Genomic DNA, 21,405 nt, shown 5'->3' with positions numbered 1-21,405 from the left:
GCGAGCGCAAGCTCGCGTGCCACGATTGCTACACCCAGCATCGATCGCTCGCGCGCAGCGAGCGCTATTGTGCGTGCGACGAGCGCTGCGCCCAGCAATGGCGTGCGAGTGCTTGTTGCGACGTGCGACGAGCGCTGCGCCCAGCGATGGCGTGCGAGTGCTTGTTGCGACGTGCGACGAGCGCTGCGCCCAGCGATGGCAAGCAGCTTGCTTGTTGCGACGTGCGACGAGCGCTGCGCCCAGCGATGGGCTGCGGCAGCATGCTTGTTGCGTCGAGCGCTGGCGCGCGCAGCGAGCACCAGCTCGCGTGATGCCTTGCGATGGTGAGCAGCAACGATACGACGCAGCGCATGGGCTGCACGCACATGGCCAGCGATGGCTGTGTGCGTGTGGCCCATGGGCGTGCGTTGCGTGGGATTGTTGCGTTGCGATTAGATCGTTTTGAAATTTTAATTTGAAATTTTCAGTTTACGTAATTTTAATGAATTTTAAAATTAATAATTTAAATTATTTTCTTGGATTTTAATTTTGAATATTGTAATTATAATAAATTTTATTTATTCTAATTATTTTACTAAAATTAAAATCATGAATTAATTTAAATACGACTGAAATTAAATAAATTTTTTTTTTTGGATTCAATTAAAAATTTATATGAGTTTTAAATTTTAATTAAATTTGTATGTTTCCGGTTAGACTAGAAATACATTTTTATGTTTAAAATTAGTAAAGCATATGAATTTATTGGTTTAAGTGGGAGCCCTTTTAAGTCATAAACTCGTGATTAGGTCTACAAATCCTTAAGGTTAAAACAACTTGATTAGAATTAATAAGTACTGAATAATTTGTAGATTATTGGTGCCCTTGATTAATTGCTGCAAATGTTTATGTGATGCATAATGTGTTTTACTAACCAGCTATTTGGGCCATTCATGATAATGAATGGATGAATGGTATATATTGTATATGTACTGTTTTGCAGGTTATGAAGTGACTAGTATGGCCCAAATAGGATAGAAAATATGGTCTGCGTACCATTAATTTGAATGTAATTGGTCTAAAGTACCAACGTTGTTTTTCAAATCAAATATGGTCTGCGTACCATCAAATAGTTGTAATTAGTTTTAATTATAGCTTATCCTATTTGAAGAAAAATGGTGCCTCCCACGGAGATTTTCAAGACGGACTTTGAAGTTAAAGCTTCAAGATGAAGTCGGGCCATACTAGATCACATTTATCTTATGCATGCTTTAAGTTATTTATTGCTTTAAATATGTCTTAATTATGCATGAGATTGTGGCTTGATTATGTTGCATGATTAAGGATTTTAGTTCACTTAAAATCTAACCAACATAGTAAGAGCCTTAAGTTCCAAACTTAAAAATTGAGTTAAAAGGTGCCATGCCAAAATATACACTTGCTTGGATATCCTTTACATCAATCTAGTAATAGTTTTCGCTCAGCAAGGTGTTACTTATTGGTCCTAAAGGGGCAAGGTACACAAATAATTGTGAGTACATGTTGGTTTGGTGAAACTCAACGATATAAGTAAGGAGTCCTTTTATGTCGTGGCAAAATCGATAGGTTTACCTAATAAGTTCTTAGACGTACCTATCAACCAAGAATAGTTTCTAGACTATTAGCAAAAGGCTTTTGCTTACCTAAAATGTTTTAGAATTGAGTCGACAAACTGTGCTTAATTCTTCAATGGTTTTAGGATCTTGGAATCATTTTATTCGCACCTGCCGGAACAATAAATTCGAATAAAATGCTAATAACTTGTTTTAATTGCATGATTGCTTTAATTTTCAAGTTATTATTCATGATAAATGTTTAGACTTTGCATGCTTCAATGTATGTTTTAATTATTGTTTATAATTAAATATCTTGCACTGCGGTAAATCCATTTAGACAGGTAACAGTAAATTTCTTCGATTGGTAGTGAATCCAAGAACGATTCACGGAAATGAGAGAAAATGAGCAATTTAAAATGTACGTTTCTTTTAGCGACTTTTATGGTTGTTTTCGAATATCAAAATCGAATGGCAAACCAATTGGTGCTTGTGAATTCAAAATACACTGTAGTTTTGAGATCATAAAGCATTGAGCTTAAACGCTCAGCTTTACCAATGGTTAACAACCTAATATCTTTGTCCATTTAATTCTCGAATGAGTCTAGTCCCTAGACATTCGAATAGATCGATGCTTAGAGAACTTTAGAAGCTTCTGGTAAGATCATCTAGTTGAAACAGAATATTCAACAAAAATTAAATGGAAAGAACCTTGTTGGAGTGACATTGGACATGTCTAACAAAATATAAAAGTCAACACTAGAGAATTCAATTCTTAAGGCTATAAGAAAGGGTACAAGAAATTGGAAAACAAAGGAACAGATGAAAGAAATTTACAATTCCGTTTCTACCTGTAAGTTTATGTTTAAAGAAAAGTGACCTAGCAATCAAACTTCCTTGGTATCATATACCGCTTGAGGTTCTTACTTCGGTAATAACTCAAACAATGGAAGCTAGGCTACACTAATGGCCTACAAGTGGGAAATGAAGCATGGCAATGCTACATTAGTTGTAGGGTCATCTAGTTTGTTTTAAGTCCTTTCAAAGGCTGGAACTTAATGGCTATTTTGTTCCATAATCAGCATACCTAAATTTCTGTTTTTCAAACACAGAAAGACTCACATTGAAGAAAAACAAAAACAATGTTTGTTTGTTTATTTGAGTGAAATGGTCAATTACGGGTTGATTCAATATGCTTGATTAAAACAAACAACTCTTTAACAATAAAAACTTTACTAGGTTCAAATCAACCCCTTGATTTGAGTTCCACTAATCTTTGGCATTGTTGCTTAGACCATATCAACAAGTTAACATTCAAAAGCTCTATTTTGATGGACTTTTGAAAGTTCATTGATTTCTAGATCAATTTAAGACGACTAGTCTTACTTGTTGAAAGTAACAAAAGATATGAACTATTGTTAATTAGAACGCCTAGACAATAGAGTTCAAAGCTAAAGAAAGATTTTATGACTTTATTATTTCACATGGATTTGAGTGAATATAGGTTTATTTACTCAAAGTGATATAAGTTTGAATCTGTTTGACTAGTTCAAAGATTCAGAAGTATAAAATCCACTTGGCAAGAAATCATAAAGATCTAGGTTAGATCATGTTAATGATTACTTGAGACCAAATATGATCATCAATGATTGTGTGTTGTAATTTCACAATCTAGGTCCATAAGATATGGCATATCTTAGTTGGAATAATCGAAGTCAATTAGTACTTGATTCGATTAATGATGAATCATAAAGACTTTTCCTATAATTTCTAAAACAAAATGCTCAACTACCACCAAACTAAACCAAATTCGTCAAAGCTATTGAAAAGTAATTTCAGAATAACTTTTCGTAAAATACATCTAGAGAGTTCCTAAACTCAGTGGGAGCTTAGTGTTTGTTATTCAACAAACTAAGGCCCAAGTATAGATATATGTTTCATTGTGATTTATTCAAATGAAACACAAGGGTATTGTTTCTACCACGAATTTTTGAGAACATAATGTTTGTTTGCTCGAAATAATGTCCTTTTGGAGATTCGTTTCCAAAATGACAAGTGGGAGAAAATAGACCTCGAAAGTCTTCGAGGCGAACAACAAACATAGACGGACATTCCGGAGGCTTTTCGAAGTTCTTTAGAAAATCCGAACACGTATTCTTTAAGGACTTTAGAAGTGGCTTTAAAGAATAGACATCTCTTAGAAGACTTTACAAGTGCTTCAAGAAGAACAGAATATTCAAAGGACTCTCAAAGTACCTGTTGATATTCTATTGTTTGATGTTCTATACCCAAGTAGGCATAGAGTTCAGGTCAATGAAACTATGAGATTCTTCTATTAATAGTGAAGAAACCTACAACTTGCAGTCAAACTATTAATGAGTTTGTGACCTGTAAGAAAGCTATGACGAAACCCAGATTCCCTAAAATGGTTAGAGGCCATATATAGACTCAAATGTTTTAGATGGTTAAAGGCCATAAAACATAACCAATGTTTTGATGACAAAATTAAAATTTTGTTGATTTGCAAGAATAGTTTCACACCTATTGGTTGCAAGTTTGTTTTAAGGATAAAAACCATCAAACATGGAATTGTGTTCACACACAAAGCTAGATTAGTTGCTAAAGGTTACAAGCAAATTCATGACATGGATTGTGTTGAAACCTCATGCATAATCGTAATGCTCAAGTCTATAATTCAAGCAATGATTGCATATTGGTACATATGACAATTGGATGACAAAACGTATTCCTCAATCAAATGTTGGAAGAAAACTATGTACATGGCATGTCATAGGATTTGTGGATCCAAATAAATGCTTGAAAAGGAATACTAACTTATGAAATCTAAGTACAGATTTAAGCAAGCAATTGGGAATTGGAACTGTATTTTAGTGAAGCTAATAAGCATTTTAGTTTCATAAAATGTACACGATTCTTATAGATATATAAGAAGTTTAGTGGGAGTAAGTAAAACTTAATTGGTCCTATGTGTATCACACATATCTCTCTATTGTGAAATAACATTCAAATGCTAATGACTTAGATTTGAAATTATTCATCAATGATGGACCATGGCGAAACTTAGTACATACTGGGTATTAAGATCTATTTACAAAGATCTTATAATATTGTTTTGGATTAAGTAATGGCATTTACTAAATCAAACACGAAATACTCCATTGGAGATATTCGACCCATGTGAATAAATCTAAGTAAAAAAGATGTCTGAACTATGTATAAGCGTTTACTAAGTTAAACATCAAAGGATCTAAGTAAGATTCTTAACCTATATTATATGTCAAAGAATTTAGCTAGATTTAGTATCTACTGAAACTAGATGAGCTAAACTTACATGAATAGAATTCAATTGGGAATTATTCTGCAAAAGAATTTATCATGTATGATATAATATGAGGATCGCCAAAAACGTATCGTATGGCTTTAGGCATAACGAACATATACCAATCTCTATTGATCTAAGTGAAGATCAACTAGATTGAGATCAAGAAAAACTTATGGTACTTGAAAAGGTACATAGGAATAGTTCTTGATTCAAGGAAATAAAGATATGCTAAATATTGATGCTACACGCATAAACACTGGCAAAGGATCAAGCAAGATTCCTTTGAAGTTAACCATTGACAAGGACGAGCTATAGAGCATTGTGTTTTGAAATGGCAACATGGATTGGAGACCATGAGTTGTTGCGTGGGAAATTAAATATTAATTTCTATGTTCTAAGATACAGCTGGAAAGTCTTCCACATATTTGTGAACTGCTTGGATAAGCAAATCCAAACAAAGCATCACTAGCAACCTATACAGTTGAAGTAAAAGTAATTATTGCCTAAGAAGCAATAAAATAGGGTTGTTTAAGTTAAAGAGTTCTTCACTGAACTTGGGTAGATCACATGTCTGTTGACTTAATAGTTCTTCATTGCAAAATACGTAGAACCACTATTGTAGCAAGAAAGACTAGATCACAAAATAAACATACTCAAAAGATCTTATCATCTATCTCGAAGAACATTCGATGAAAAGGATATTAAGATTGGCAAAGCATGATAACTAAACATATGCAACAAGTGAGAAACAACACTCACATTGTGGCACTGGAAATCAAGCATAGCTTTGAATTCCATGAACTGTTTTAAAGATGGGTTTGAGGCCCATGGTTATAAAACATTGGGGTTGAACATTTATCATATATGAAATGTATTTTCATATTCCATTTAATCTTGGTTTAGTATTAAATGATGAGTCCCTTCAAATTTGACGATATATTCAAGATAAACTGTCAGGACCAGTCCTGTGACTAAGAAATGTCTATCAAGTGAACTTGAATGTCAAAAGTTGAAAATGGTCCCTGGTCGGAGTTTTCTATAAAGATGGACGCATAGAAAACGTTAGACGACTAGAATGCAAGATGACTAGTAGTTCTGTTTCTTGAACTATGTGGACAAGGCAATGTCATAATCATTTGCATAGATACTTACTTTGGGAAGACTAGTATCGGACAAGACCTATGAAACTTTACTGTAAGAGATGAAAGTCTGTCATAAGTAAATTTCATTAAAATTATTAGACACTAAATCCTCAATACCTGAGTGATTTGAGATTACTTGTTTGAGAACTGGTTACTTTGACGTTGACCAACCGTCGCACCGTAAAAGGAGGCTATAAAGGCAACGCTCAGGTAATCACCTATCAAACGAAGTCTAATCTCAAGATCGCAAGATTGGGATTGTCCTCCCATAAATCGGGATGAGATGCTTAAAAGTTGTACAAGGCCACTCGGAGAGCTAGAAACTGTGAAATGCATGGCCGTGCTCGGATGAATCATAGGCTATGATTATCTGTTTATTTGATCAGTTGAACAATGAAACCGAGAAACACCTCTGGACATAATAAGGATGACAATTCTTACCTTATGTTCAAGAGCAAGCATCGAGCGACAAAGGAATTAGGAAATGCACACTTGTCCCTAAGGACAAGTGGGAGACTGAAGGAAATAATGCCCTTGGTCCAAGTATGCATTCTATGTTAAGTCTAATAAATGCGGTTCAGTATTAATTAACAAGTTAATAATTCAGTGAGATCAAGTGAGCTGAATGCCTAGCTAGAGGCCGCTTCAGTTCAAGTGGAATTAATGATATTAATCCACAGCTTACTCTTGACTGAACCCAAAGGGTCACACAAATAGTACGTAAACGGATCAAGTATTTAATGGCATTAAATACTCCATCTATGGATATTCGGAATCGACGGATCTTGGTTTCAGTGGGAGCTGAGGTCGTCACAGGCAAGAAATGAATGCTCCGGAAACGATGATATTGCCGGAAACGGAAATATGGGTCGTATCGGAAATATAAATATTATCCAAGTCGTAGAAGTTGCCGGAAACGGAAACATGGTACGTATCGGAAAATATTATCGGAAATGGAAATATTGCCGGAATCGGAAATATTGCCGGAAACGGAAATATTGTCAGAATCGGAAATATTATCGGAATCAGAAAATAATTCCGGAAACGGAAATATTAAATATTTGTTCGAAACGGAAATAAATTCCGGAATCGGAAATATTAAATATTGTTCGTATCGGAAATGAATTCCGGAATCGGGAAATTAATCGGAAAGCGTACCGTACGAATTAGCATCGGACGAGGCCTGCCAGTCGAAGGCCCAACACGAAGCCGGGCCATTGCCCAGCAAGCCAGCGCGCCACAACGCACCAGCCAAGGCTGCGCCAGGCCCACCGCAAGGCAGGCCCATCGCGCGCCAATGCTGCGGCAGCGTGTGGGCCTCGCAGCAATGGGCTGCGAGCTCGCGGGCTGCGCGCGCGTGCATGGCGCCCCTCGTGGGCTGCTGTGCGTGCGTGTATGTTGGTATGCTATACGAATCCTAAAGCTATCAGGTTTCGACTAATGATTAAATTCCTAAACCTAAAAGGATGAATTAATTAAATAAGAATTCTATTAGGATTCTAATTTAATTAATTCGTATCCTAATAGGATTACGATTCCCTTTCCATACCTCTATAAATAAAGGCCTAGGGTCGTTATTTTATATAGAGATTTCAAGTATTCAAAGTGATTTTTGAGAGCAAAAATTCAGTCATACAATTGTCTATATGTGCCGAAAATTCTAAGTACCTTAAGGGCGATCCTAGTTGGTCAAGTTTAAGGCGGATCCGGACGTGCTGTGGACTATCTACGGAGGGACGACACTTGGAGTCCTAAAGACTTGTTCTTGTTCGGTTCGGGCGCAGCTAGGGAAGGCACGCAACAAAGTGTATGCATCTAAACTATGCTAAATGATTATGTGTAAATAATATGCTTTCCTGGCTTTATGATTTTTCCGCATGATTTATGAATTGTCATATGTATCATAACCTAACAAGTATTTCCTCCCATTGGTGAGGATCATGTTCATTTAGCCCAAACACATGTTTACATATATTGAGTGGCATGGATCCTTGTCATTGACTTTCTTATCTCCCGAATTTGACTATTTCCTTCCCGAGACCGCGACCGAACTACTTTAGGGGACGATAGAGGCATTTCTTTCGGTGACTATTTTTCTTTTTAGTTTAGGACTTTGTTTTCTATTTTTCTCATATATTTTTGTTTGCATTTGCCCCCTTGCTAGCCATTTGAGCCTTTCCCCTTTATTTCTTATAAGAACATTACAAGCCTAATAGCCTTTGTTTTATTTTCACCCTTAGAAGTGATAGTGAAGCTTTGAGTTATGATGCTTGATGGTTTTGAATGATTATGCAAAGTAGAGGAATGATTGATATTGGTATGAATGGCAAAGTTTAGGAATTATGTTGTATATAGTGAATAAATAAGCAAAAGCAAAAGAGAAAGGAAAGTTTTGAAAAAGCCAAAAATAGAGAAAAACAAGGCAATGAGAAAAGTTTCATTTTGAAACACAAAAAAGAGAGAAAATCAAATCAAGAAAAGTGCAAAAGGAGTTTTAGTTTAGTTTTGTTGTTGAATAAGCTTGGGGGTACCCCAAATAAGTGGTATGAGTTTGTTTTGGTTCGATTTTCTTGAGTTGAGTTCATTCATTGCGCTTCACTTAAGGTATGAGCACCAATTACAAAATTTGTTCCACACCTTACCCCTAGCCTACGTTACACCCTAAAAAGTCCTCTTGACCCTTTTGAGTTGAGTCTTTGTCGGTGGAGGGAGGATTTGGTCAAATTTATGGAATGAGATTGCCATGCTAAGATGTCGGGTAACCTTCTCTTCTCCCTTGCAATTCTTGTTTTCCGGCGCCTTCGCGGCGTCATGAGAAATTATTCTTAAGGGTGGATGGGATCTAGAGATTTGACGTTGTATGCTCGGTTAAAGGGGAATTGATAAGTGCTTTCCCTTAGTTCTCTTTGCTTGGCATTTGAATCTTTCACTTGACTTAGGACATTGGTTAGCGTGCATTCGTTTATTTAGTTAGTAATATTAGCATTTTTTTATGCTCGTTCCATAATAAAGGCCCATTTCTTGAGTTTTGTAGTTTCATTTTTCATTTTTCTTTCTTTTCAACTTTCTTTTTCTTTTCTTTCTTTTTCTTGGTTTCTTTTTCATTTTAGGTCTTGCCTTGATTCAAATTTTTGGAAGAGTTATGGGTGTTTCTCTTTGGAAACCCTTGCGAGATCCCACTCGTCCTCATGAGCGATTGTGGGGTTTAAAGAGCTTGTTGCATGCTCTTAAATGCAACCGTGATTCCTACGAAAGTGAGTTAGTGTGCATTCTTGTAGTTCTTATTTTCGTAATTTTGATTTTTAATAAATAAGCTCATTCTCCTCCCCGTTTCTCATTCTAGCTTTGCTTGAGGACAAGCAAAGGGTTAGCTTGGGGGAGTTTGATGAGCGACATTTATGTCGCTCTTAGCTTAGGATTTTATTTCATTTTATTAGCATTTTATTATTATTTTTGCTTAGTTTTATCGTTTTTAGTTCGTTTATTGCATTTTTGCATTTATCGTAACATTTTCTCGTCTTGCGTATATTTTAGTCGTTTTTGCTCTAAATGTGCCTTTTGTGCGCATTCTCATTGCGTAAGAGTCATTGTGATTATTAACGTGTTAATATTTTGTCGTTATGCTTGTCGACGAGTTATATGTTTTGCGATTTGTAAAAAAATGTTAAACGAATTATTATTTTGATTTTCCAATTTCTATAATATGCTTTGCGATCTTGATGTTCAGCAATGTTTATTTGAGTGTCATACAGCAGCCCTGCTGCAACACTCAAGCTACCTCAATACAGTGCAGCAACACCACATCAGAACAGCAGCTATGTACGAGCAATGAGCAAGAGCTAACATACAGCTAGCAGCACACGCAAGAGACAAAACACAGTAGCAGCCTTGACTATTGCACGAGCATCACAGCAGCTAGCTGTTCAGTTGCCTTCATAGCAGCCCAAACTGGTGGCTTTTCAGCACCTCTCTAAGCTCACCAACAAGCAACCTTGCAGAATCCTAAGAACAGCAGCAATAGCTTAGCAATAGCACAGTAGAACAAGCCTATGCACGCAGCAAGAGCGCAGCAGAACAGTCGCAGCAACAACAGCCAATCAGTGCAGCAGAATAGCCCCTACAGTTACGTTCGGTCGCACAAGAAGTGTTGTGCGATCGAACAGGCTGTGCGAGCGAGTCACAGGCTGTGTGCGGGCGAGTTTACAAACAGAAGCTCTGATTTTTGGTAAACGACCGAACACACTCCCTTGTGCGACCGAACAGATCTTGTGCGACCACACATACCCCCTATTCGATCGCACAAGTGCGCGGGGCTGATGATATATGAACTTAAATCGCAGCAAAGTGGAGCAGTTAGAAAATCACGTAATTAGTTTTAAGTTTCATTTTTCAGATTTTAGAATTAGAATTCTAGAGAGAGAATTAGTTTAGGGCTTAGATTAGAGATTAGGATTAGGATTCTTAGCTTCAAATTCTTGATTCTTAGTTAATTCAATCATTAATTTTCAGATTTCTTTTCTCTCTCAATTGAGTTTTGTTCTTCAATTTTGTTCTTCAAGTTTCATGCGATTTCTTCAATTCAAGGTATAATTCTAATTCTTCTTTTAATTTGTTCTTTCAATTCTTTAATGCTTCATTAATTTCGTTTATGCTTTGATTTCATGCTTGAATTCTAGAATTAGGTTCACATTTTGAATGTTCTTGATTTATCCCTAATTTTGGATGTTTGAATTTTCTGATTTTTGTTGATTCAATTAGCTTCATTAATTTAATTAGTTTCATGATTAGGATTAATGTTAGTTTAATTTTGATGTTAATCATGCTAGTTGAGTAGTTTGGTCTAGAGGTTAGGGTTGAAGCCTTGGGATTGAATTTGGGGAATTTTAGGGAAATTCATGATTGATGTTGTGATTAAATGTGATTTGGTGATAGGACATCCATGACTAATTGAGTGGTAATTGCAAATACTATTTGATTAGGATTTGATGGGAATGTGTAGTCTAGGTTTGGCAAGACATTGTGAGCCTATTCTATGCAAGTGAATAGTAGTTCCTATTATATGCAAGTTATCTAGTTTAGGATTAGGCGAAAGCTCTTCCATAGATTAGATGCTTCGCGTGCTACATCGGAGAGGTGGCGAGCACGTCATTCGATTCTATTCCCCTATACACCAAGTCGTTGCATAATCGCGATTGTTTTGACCTTGTTCTTCCTTTGATTCAATTTCCATTGCCGATTCCCGAAATCTCTAGAATCTCTTTATTTGTTTGCATTTCGTGATTTTCTTGCTTTCATTAGATTAATTCAAAAACTCAATTTCCATTCGAATTAGCTTTTGAACATATTAGATTGAAAAGTCAAACATATTCATTCTCTTGGGACGATCCCTATACTTGCCGCTATAGCAATATAGCCGGTTAGTTAGTGGTTTATAAATTTTGTTTGGTGAGGTGGTTTCTTTTCAACGACGGAAAAACACCCTATCAGGCAACAACGTTTTGAGGAACTACTCCCACTGGCTCTTCTAAAGGCCTTGGAGGTTCATCACCTTGAACTGCTTCTAAAGAGTTATTGGTTCGTTGTTCGTCTCGAATATCTTCGAGGTCTATTATTCTCCCACTTGTCAATTTGGAAATATGATTTCTTTCCAAAAAGACACCGTCACGAGCAACGAATACTTTGTTCTCTGACTTGTTGTAGAAGTAATCCCCTTTGTTTCTTTTGGATACCTAACGAAGAAACATTTGTCAGATTTTGGTTCGAGCTTGTCCGAAATTAATCGCTTGACATATGCTTCGCAACCCCAAATCTTTAGAAAAGACAGCTTTGGAAGATTCCAAGTCCATAATTCGTATAAAGTCTTTTCAACAGCTTTTGACGGAGCACGATTCAGTGTGAGTGCTGCTGTTTGCAACGAATGTCCCCATAACTGTAAAGGATGTTCGGCTTGACCCATCATTAACCCGACCATATCGAGTAGGGTCCTGTTTCTCCGTTCCGACACTCCATTCCATTGAGGTGTCCCGGAGCAGTCAATTCAAAAAGAATACCGCATTCTTTTAGATGGTCATCAAACTCGTAGCTAAGATATTCACCTCCTCGATTTGATCTTAGAGCTTTGATTTTCTTTCCATGTTGATTCTCTACTTCATTTTGAAATTCTCGGAATTTCTCAAACGATTCAGACTTGTGTTTCATTAAGTAAATATAGCCATATCTACTGAAATCGTCCGTAAACATTATGAAATAGCTGAAATCACCTCTAGCTTTCGTACTCATAGGCCCACATACGTCCGTATATATTAGCCCTGGTAGTTCGCTTGCTCTTTCTCCCACCTTTGAGAAAGGTTGCTTTGTCATTTTGCCAGAAAGTAAACAAGATTCGCATTGATCAATCTTCTCTAAGTCGAATGATTCTAGAATCCCCTTCCGTTGAAGTAATTCCATGCGCTTTGTTTTTATATGGCCTAATCGACAATGCCACAGATATGTGAGATCGGAATCATCAGTTTTAGCCTTTTTAGTATTTATGTTATAAATGTGTTTGCTCGTATCTAGCACATATAGACCATTTTCTTGTTGTGCTAAACCATAAAACATTCCATTCAAAGCAAAAGAACAACTATTGTCTTTAAATTGAAAACTAAAACCTTTAGAATCCAAACTTGAAACAGAAATGATGTTTCTGGTGATACTAGGAACATAGTAACAGTTTTTTAGTTCCAAAACAAAACCACTAGGCAAAGAAATAAGATCCTTCGGCTAATGCAGCAATCCGTGCTCCATTTCCCACGCGTAGATCCATCTCGCCTTTATCAAGCCTTCTACTTCTCCTTAATCCCTGCAGATTGGAACATAAGTGTGAGCCACAACCAGTATCTAATACCCAAGAAATAGAATTAGCAAGATTACAATGTATAAAATACATACCTGAAGTAGAAGGAAGGTTCTCGTTCTTCTCATCTTCCTTTCTCTTCAAGCAATCCCTATTCCAATGCCCCTTCTTCTTGCAGTAGAAGCATTCAGAGACGGCAGGAGAACGAGTCACCCTCTTTTGTTTACCAGAACTGGTGCCGTTGGACTTAGGTGAGGGCGTAGCCTTACCCTTACCCTTGTTGCCCTTTCCCTTGCCAGATTTCTTGAATCCCTTTCCCTTACGCACCATAAGCACGTCGTGCTTATTCTCTTGCTTGAGCGTCTTTTCAGCGGTTTTCAGCATACCGTGAAGCTCTGTAAGAGTTTTCTCCATGCTGTTCATGTTGTAATTCAACTTGAACTGATCATATCCACTATGAAGCGAATGGAGAATGATGTCAATATCCATCTCATTTGAGACATCGGAATCTATAGCTCTCATGTTCTCAAAGAGTTTAATCATTTTAAAAACATGTTGGCTCACTGGTTCTCCTTCTGTAAACACCTAATTTGTGTCTCCCCTTTGGGATGATGACGATACCATTATCCTTGTTAGGTGATTGGAGTAACTCCAGGTGGAAATCCCAATTGCTAAGAATATTTCCAAATTCAAGATCCAAAATCCAACCCCCGAGACCGTTCCCCTTTCGGTTCTCGGTACAAAATACAATTTTCCAAAATCAATTTCAAAATCCAAGTGCAATCTCATCTAGTAGACCATCCCGTTGGTTTTACTAGGCCTTTTCCACTCAAAATCATGAAAACAGGACGCCCATAATTGAGGAAACAGAAATAATCAACCTTTCTAACAACGGTGACTCAAAACTAGTTCAGATTGGTTTAACTCTTTCTCAAGCAGAGCGGGACGATCTTATCAAGCTACTTTCAGAGTATGTAGACGTCTTCGCATGGTCCTATCATGATATGCCAGGGGTTGATCCAAGCATCGGGTAGCATACAATTCCCCTTATTCTAGGTTCATAACCCATCAAGCAGAAACTCCGTCGCATGAAACCGGATGTTTCCCTCAAAATTCAAGAAGAGGTCTCCAAGCAGCTAGAGGCCGGGTTTATTCGAGAAGCAAAATATCCAGAATGGATCGCAAATGTCGTCCTAGTTCCAAAGAAAGATGGCAAAGTACGAATGTGTGTGGACTACAGGGATCCTAACAGGGCCAGCCCTAAAGACGGTTTTCCATTGCCCCATACCGACATCTTGGTCGACAACACCGCAAATCATGCACTACTCTCTTTTATGGACGGGTATGCAGGCTACAATAGGATTCCCATGCCAGAGGAAGACATGGAGAAGACAACCTTCATCACTCAGTGGGGCACATATTGCTATACAGTTATGCCGTTCAGACTAAAGAACGCAGGAGCAACTTATCAAAGAACAGCCACAGCCATCATGAGCGATATGATTCACAGGGAAATCAAGGTATATGTCGACGACATGATTGTCAAATCCAAAGAACGGCACGAGCATACCTCGGTACTTCGAAAGTTTTTCAACAGGCTCAGACAATACAACATGAGGCTCAATCCTCAAAAGTGCGCATTCGAGGTAACGTCAGGCAAGTTACTCGGATATATTATCAACTCTCAAGGCATAGAGGCTGACACTTCAAAAATCAAAGCAATTCTCGAGATGCAACCACCAGCGAATGAAAAGAAAATTCGGGGTTTTCTCGGCAGACTACAATATGTCAGCAGGTTCATTTCAAGACTCACAATGATCTGTGAACCAGTATTTCGAAAGCTCCGAAAAAGCGAGCCCAAGGTGTGGGATGACGACTGTCAGCATGCATTCGAAACAATCAAGAGCTACCTTTCCAACCCACCAGTACTAAAGCCAACCATGCCGGGGATTCCCCTCAGGCTCTACCTCACAACAACTGATTTAGCAGTGGCGGCTATGCTTGCCCAGGAAATTGAAGGCAAGGAGAACGCCGTATACTACATAAGCAAAAAGCTGATCGAGTACGAGGCCAAATACACTCAGCTCGAGAAACTCAGCATCGCCTTGGTTTGGGCCACAAAGAAACTACGACACTACATGCTCTCCCATACAATACATGTGATCAGCAAAGCGGATCCTCTCAAGTATCTATTCGAAAAACCAGCACTCAACGGGCGGTTGTCCAGATGGTTGGTCATGCTAGCAGAATTCGACCTCAAATACATTCCACAGAAGTCTATCAAGGGTTCAGTAGTCTCAGATTTCCTAGCCGACTGTCCTGTCGAGGCAGAAGAGGAAGATTACGACTTACCCGACGAGCAAATCTTAATGACCAGTGATGACATTTGGTCAATGCATTTTGACGGTGCTTCCAACCAGAACGGATGTGGTATTGGAGTAATCCTAGTAGCTCCAGACGGCACACACATTCCGATATCATCAAAACTGTAGGGGAATACAGTTAAACATAATAACATGTGCGGAACAATCCCCAAAGCCAGGAAACATGTATAAAGCACAGATTAAGCAAACTTACATTCGAAGCGTGTTTTCCACAATAGTATGTCAACGAACACGAACAAAGAACTCCACTTGTCGTTCCTCTACTTGGTTCACTGACACGTTCAGATCCGTCTTGATTATCGTAGCTTAGACAATTGATCAAGATACTTTCACTACTAGAAAAGCCTTGGTTTCTGGACGCAGTGAGCTCGACGCTTGGTTATGAGCGTTGGTTCCAAAAATTAATTTTCGCTTATTCAAGACGCTTTTTGTCGTCCATCTTTATCTAGACAATTATAAGCGTCGAGAATTCACGTGCAATCCACGTGATGTTCTCTAATTAGCTATCGTTGCCCGCAACTTCACCTTTTAGGGGAAAAGAAAAACCGCCTCGGCTCACTGATCGAATACCCCTTAGGCCCTCACCACCTCTCATCTCCTGCTAAAGAATCTCAGATCTAATCTCCTCTCATTGGAATTGTAAGCTCTTTCACGTACCTTCGTCATTTTTCTTCTCTTGGGCTTGTATTTCTCTGTCTCACCTCTTCCATTGTTTTAAATTTCATTCTCTGAATTTGTAGATCTTGTTCGGCATTCCAATGGTTATTTAACATCTTCTACCTTGTCGGTCTTGTGAAAGGTAAAATAATTTTTTGTTTACAAGTTCTTTTCTTTTACTTTTCAATTTCCGTTCTTCTTTTTTGAAATCTGAATTTCTAGGGTTTTAGATATTTTTTTCCCAGTTGAATCATATTGTTTGATTTCGTTATTCTAATATAATTAGTTTAGACCGAGTAATTTTGAGTTCACTCTTAAATTGGGTTTATATTTGTCTATGTTGAGTAGAAATTTGCGATTCTTGCCCTAATTTGTGTTAATATTTTTGTTTTTGAGTGTTGTTGAAATCTTTGTTCTTTTCATCTTGACATTCTGTCATGATTGAAAGGTAAATTGTGTTGGATTTAAAGGACCCAATAAGCTTAAGATCTTGACATAATGTTTTGAACTATATGTGCTTAATGCTGGCTATACTTGAGTTGCTTTCCTCTTGATCTGTTGTACCAATGCCTTCTGTCTACTGTTGTTGCTTCAAATTACTACGAGTACAAGAATAAATTTATTTTCCAGCCTCATACAGGGCAAATTTAGTCCGTGTGTGTTTTGAGGCTTGTTTGTATTTGTGTCTTGCTTAATGTTTTTTAGTGTAATAAGAAGCACTAGCGAGAACCTAAACCTTCACCCTCCGTGATGTAAGATCAGGTAGAAACTTTGATGTTTGATTCATGATTTTTTAAGTATTATTAACACTAGCTCTTTTTCATTGAATATCTTAGAAGCTGAGATTATGTTGTTCTGTGCCTGAATTCGGTGTTTCGACGAGTTTGCAGTTGCAATTGAGAAAAATTTGAGCTTGGAATGGGACTTTTAGATGGGCTACATGTCCCTTCTGACAAAGTTGTAAGTATATAATGATTTACTGAGTTAGAACTTGTTATTTCGTCCTTCATGTTTACATATTACTCTGTGTAATATGGTGTGATCTCATGTGATGATGCTACAATTTATACTTTGTATTTCTCGGGAAGTTTTGCCACACTTCGTATTGCTTACCTACTAAAATGTTGCGCACGAAAGCTACTCATTATTTTGGACCTGTTTGAAATGCGTGATTCATTCATAGTGGACTTAATGATCTTCCTAGTAATCAGTAGTCAATAATTTTGGGACATTGTTTATCTTATTGGAACATTGCAATGCGTGATTTATTCATAGTTTGGAGCATTGTTTATGTTTAAAATGATGAAATCTTGTTATTGGCTTTGTTTTAGAGTTGTTTTCATGTCTAATTAGTCTATTCCCACTTCATTATTGTATTTAAAAATTATGTTATCATTTCCATCCCAGGGTCAGCCAGGTGCCCCTCCTGCTCTAGCTCAGGGACGGCTCCATATGCAGTAGAAGGTGTAACGAGGTATAGTAGGCGGTTAGGTATTGGCCAGTGATATTTGATCCATGTATACATGGGTTTAAAATTGGCGGAGTTCCGGTTGTGGGGTTTCAACCAGTATACCATTCTAATTGTCAGGTCTAGGATAATCTAAGCTATAAAAGTAACGTGCGTAATAAAGCTCTAATCTAGTTTTTCTCAAAAGTGAAGCCTATGTTTGCTAGAGTTTGATAGTAGATATTTTTCTCAAGCAAGGCTTTTCTCTGTACAATCCATTCTAATCTTGTCGTACGCCTTGTTATTGTTTTCCTGGTTTACTTATTTGCACTCAGTGCCCTTTTTTTTTATTCGAATTTTGTTTTCTTACACTCTGTTTAATCCTAGTCTATAGAGAACTTCTTTCTTTACAAGTTTCAACATTTGATTCTGTTTATCTTTCTTCTTCAGGCTTGATCAATAACTTGTAACAATGGTGCAGTATAACCTCAAGAAAATTACAGTTGTTCCCAATGGGAAAGAAATGATAGAATTTGTTCTATCTCGAACTCAAGGTTAAACCCCAACAGTTGTCCATAAAGGTTATGCAATTTCTCGTCTTAGGCAGTTTTACATGAGGAAAGTCAAATACACACAACAGAACTTTCATGAAAAGCTTTCTTCCATTATTGATGAGTTCCCTAGGCTCTATGATATCCACCCTTTTATGGAGATCTCCTCCATGTTCTTTACCATAATGATCGCTACAAGCTTTCCCTTGGACAAGTGAATACTGCAGGAAACCTGATTTCAAAAATCTCCAAGGATTATGTTAAGCTGTTGAAGTATGGTGACTCACTCTACAGATGTAAGTGTCTTAAAGTTGCTGCTCTTGGTTGAATATGCTCTCCGTGGAATTGTATGCTCTTCACATAGCTTCATTATTTGTCTCTGTGCAGGTTGTATTTCTCAATCTCTTGTCTCAATTTGCAGATCTTGTTCGTCCATATTAATGGTTTTGTCATCTTATATGATGTAGATGGTCTAGCGTAAGGTAACATCAAAAGTTCCTCCTTGTTTTTGTTTAATTTTTCGTTATTTTTTCTAATTTTGGATATCTAGGGTTTTTAGGTAGTTTCATTTGCAGCTGAAGTACTAGCAAGAGTCGGCCCATTAATTAAGAGCATGTGAAGCTTTATATCAGAGTACATAAAAATAAAGGGGAAAAGCAGTAGCATCAGCTGAAATGTAAGATGCATTGTCTTCTTACAACAAAAACAATCCCCTCCTAATTGACTTTAGAAAATGATGGTTTAACAATAAGACAGATATTATTATCTACAAATATTATGGGGTGAGAGGGGAGGTGATCAAACATTCAAACCGACATGTTTCTATTGCAATTGTATAGAGAATGTTCTTTGTATGCTCTGGAGGCCTTGATATGTATTTGGCAACTTAGAGAACTAGGTTAGAGCAATAACATTCTTCTCTTTCTGAATTCTGAAACAAGGCCGCTTAACTTTCTTTTTGAAAACAGGTTAGAGCTTGGTCTTTTGTTGGGGGCTCTTAGATGTGCTTAGGTAAAGTTTTCATCAGTAATTTTACTAATTGATGTTTGATGTAAAGTAAAATAAAGTTATTAGGAATGTAGTTTGAGTTTTGAAAATAGTAGCTACCTATCATGTTAGTATACTTTTTTTTTTGTTGATTTCGATTTGCTATCTAAATATATGGGTAGATTTTGTATTATTGTTGATGTGTCATGTGTGATTTGAATACATGCATTACTTTTGATTTTGTTGTAATGAGCTTCTACAATTTTTTTGAGTTTCAAAGTTAAGAAAACAAGAATATATAGTTCTTTGACTTGAAAGGTTACTTACTTGTCCTACATTTTCGCTGTTGTTAGACAATTTTCATTTTCCCCTTTGGATTTTATGGTGTCCCTCGTGATTATTATTTCTGTATGTAACCAATTTTATGGTGTCCCTCGGATTTATCTAGTTTCTTTTTCTAGTTGTGTAAAAGTAGTGGTGATTATATTTTTCAGAACTTTTAGACTAGATTTTCTTATCATTGACGGCCCTGTCTTGCCGTGTTGAATTTCAGAATATGCATTAGGGCTACCCTGCTGAAACATTTGTGTTATTATATGCGCTTGAGGTTGTTTTTAAGGTTTGAATTGAAATTTATTATTCCAGTTTATTATTTTGGTTGGCCCGTTATCTGATTATTATCAACCTGCAATAGCACTCGCTTCACAGCACTGGAAAGAACAGTAGTGTGTCTGAGTGTTCTTTGCGGTTAGGGGCTGACTTTTTTGGTTACTGCTTCTATTTTTCTGTTGCAATTTGTTGCTCTGGTGCTCTTTTCTTCTACTATCCAATTTGTTGTTCTGGTGTTATTTTCTGCTGCTATCCTAGCTGTGTCGTCCTTTTTCGGATAAGTTACGAAAAATAGCTAACATGTTTATTGTGTAAGTGGTGTTTTTTTCTTTGTTACTCTGTTCTTAACCTATGTCCTATTTAGTAGGTACTGAACATGTTAGCTTTGGTTAGTTACTAGTAAGAAAACAAAGAAAACACACCTCCAAAGTTTGTCAGCCTTGCTGATCTCTTCTTCTGTGCAGGCGATTTCAGCCCACCCATAAAGTCATCATACACTATTTCAGCCGACCCGTAATTCCATAAAGTCTTCAAACATTGTTGCAACACAAACTATGGTTAGTAGGCATTGATAGGCTAATCACCCCCAACTAGCCAGTACGTCTCACTTTCAACTATCAAGTATCACCCTGATTGTCTAGTGAATATCTCCCAATATCTAGTCCATGCTATCAGGCCTCCACTCTTCTTCGAGCTACACCTTATCCCAACGCAAATATCCAAGTCTATCACTATCCCGATACCCATGCTGTTGATAACTTTTGTTAAGTTTATTATTAATTTAGCTTTATCATCTAAGAGACAAAGAAATGCAAACTATTGACTCTTGGGACTGGATACCCTGGTATAGCCGTTATTGTAGTGGTATATATGTCAGAAGCTAGGAAAAATGAAACTGGTATAGCTGATACTGATTTTGACTCCGACTCTACCCAGTCAATCAATGAAAATAAGAGTTTATGAATGTTGTAATTTTATGTTGTCAGTACATAAAAGTCTTCTGGTATTTCATGATTTTTGTAGAAAAGAGTAAATGTTTATGATGGCTTGATCAGGGTTTTATACAAGGGAGATTCAACCATTCGGATTTGAAACAATATGTTTATATAATGTATTTGCAGGGGCTAATCTGGTCTGTACGTATGAACTATGAAGTTGATAAGTTGATAAGAAGGGAATCAACCCTCGTCTTTTATTAGAGTTAACATTTATTGTTTCATTGTTGTTTTGGTTCATTTCCGACGGGTGATTTGGATTTCCAACTCATGCTTATTTCATTTTGATTTTTCTTTGAAGATCGTCCAACGTGATAAGGAGCCGCATGAGAATGAAGCCATGACACTTGCGCTTATAAGCTACTACCACTATTAGATCCTAGTTTTTCTAGGATTTAGTTCTTCGGTTTAGTAGATACAATTTGTGTTTTTTTTAATTATGTTTTGGACTATTTAGTTAGTAACATATTAGTGACATTATCATGTACTATGGATTTTAACGTACTATGTACTTCTAGATTTTTGTAAGTATTTTTAATGTTATGTTGATCGAAGACCAATTATTTAAAATTCAAGTTTTATTCTTCTTGTTACTTAAGTTTTAATTTTATGATGTATTTATTATATTATATATAAATATATAGGTGAAAAAAAAATCATACAAAATAAATTTGGACACCTTTTGATGGTGTGATATAGGGCTTATGTACATTTAAATTCTTGCCAACAAATATTTCTGGGCGCTCTTGAGCGTCGAGAATTTTAAATATTAAATGATTCACGAGGCGGGAAAATGGATTGTCTTGATGTAAAAATCTTATATTTAGGCGCCTAAAAGCGTCGGGATTCTCGACGCTAAGCAAAAAATGGAGACACTAAAAAGT

The 21,405-nt window shown here is 37.0% G+C and overlaps 1 long non-coding RNA gene across 14 annotated transcripts; it reads left to right on the top strand.

Moving 5' to 3' along the window:
* Nucleotides 1–15,761: 15,761 nt before the first annotated feature.
* On the top strand, nucleotides 15,762–21,114 carry LOC110799367 (uncharacterized). 14 transcript variants are annotated; one of them, XR_008920573.1, is made up of 9 exons: nucleotides 15,763–15,914; nucleotides 16,016–16,074; nucleotides 16,823–16,892; nucleotides 17,340–17,406; nucleotides 17,830–18,226; nucleotides 18,318–18,412; nucleotides 18,506–18,606; nucleotides 18,899–18,941; nucleotides 19,471–21,114. It is a non-coding gene; the product is annotated as an uncharacterized lncRNA (long non-coding RNA). The 14 variants fall into 14 exon arrangements; XR_008920574.1 differs by having other exon boundaries at nucleotides 18,481–18,606; XR_008920569.1 differs by having other exon boundaries at nucleotides 15,762–15,914; nucleotides 18,506–18,941.
* Nucleotides 21,115–21,405: the final 291 nt, after the last annotated feature.

The sequence above is a fragment of the Spinacia oleracea genome, chromosome 5 (genome assembly GCF_020520425.1).
Source record: "Spinacia oleracea cultivar Varoflay chromosome 5, BTI_SOV_V1, whole genome shotgun sequence".
Lineage (NCBI taxonomy): Eukaryota > Viridiplantae > Streptophyta > Magnoliopsida > Caryophyllales > Amaranthaceae > Spinacia > Spinacia oleracea.
The sequence above is the reverse complement of the archived record's forward strand: the minus strand, read 5'-3'. Positions and strand labels throughout refer to the sequence as shown.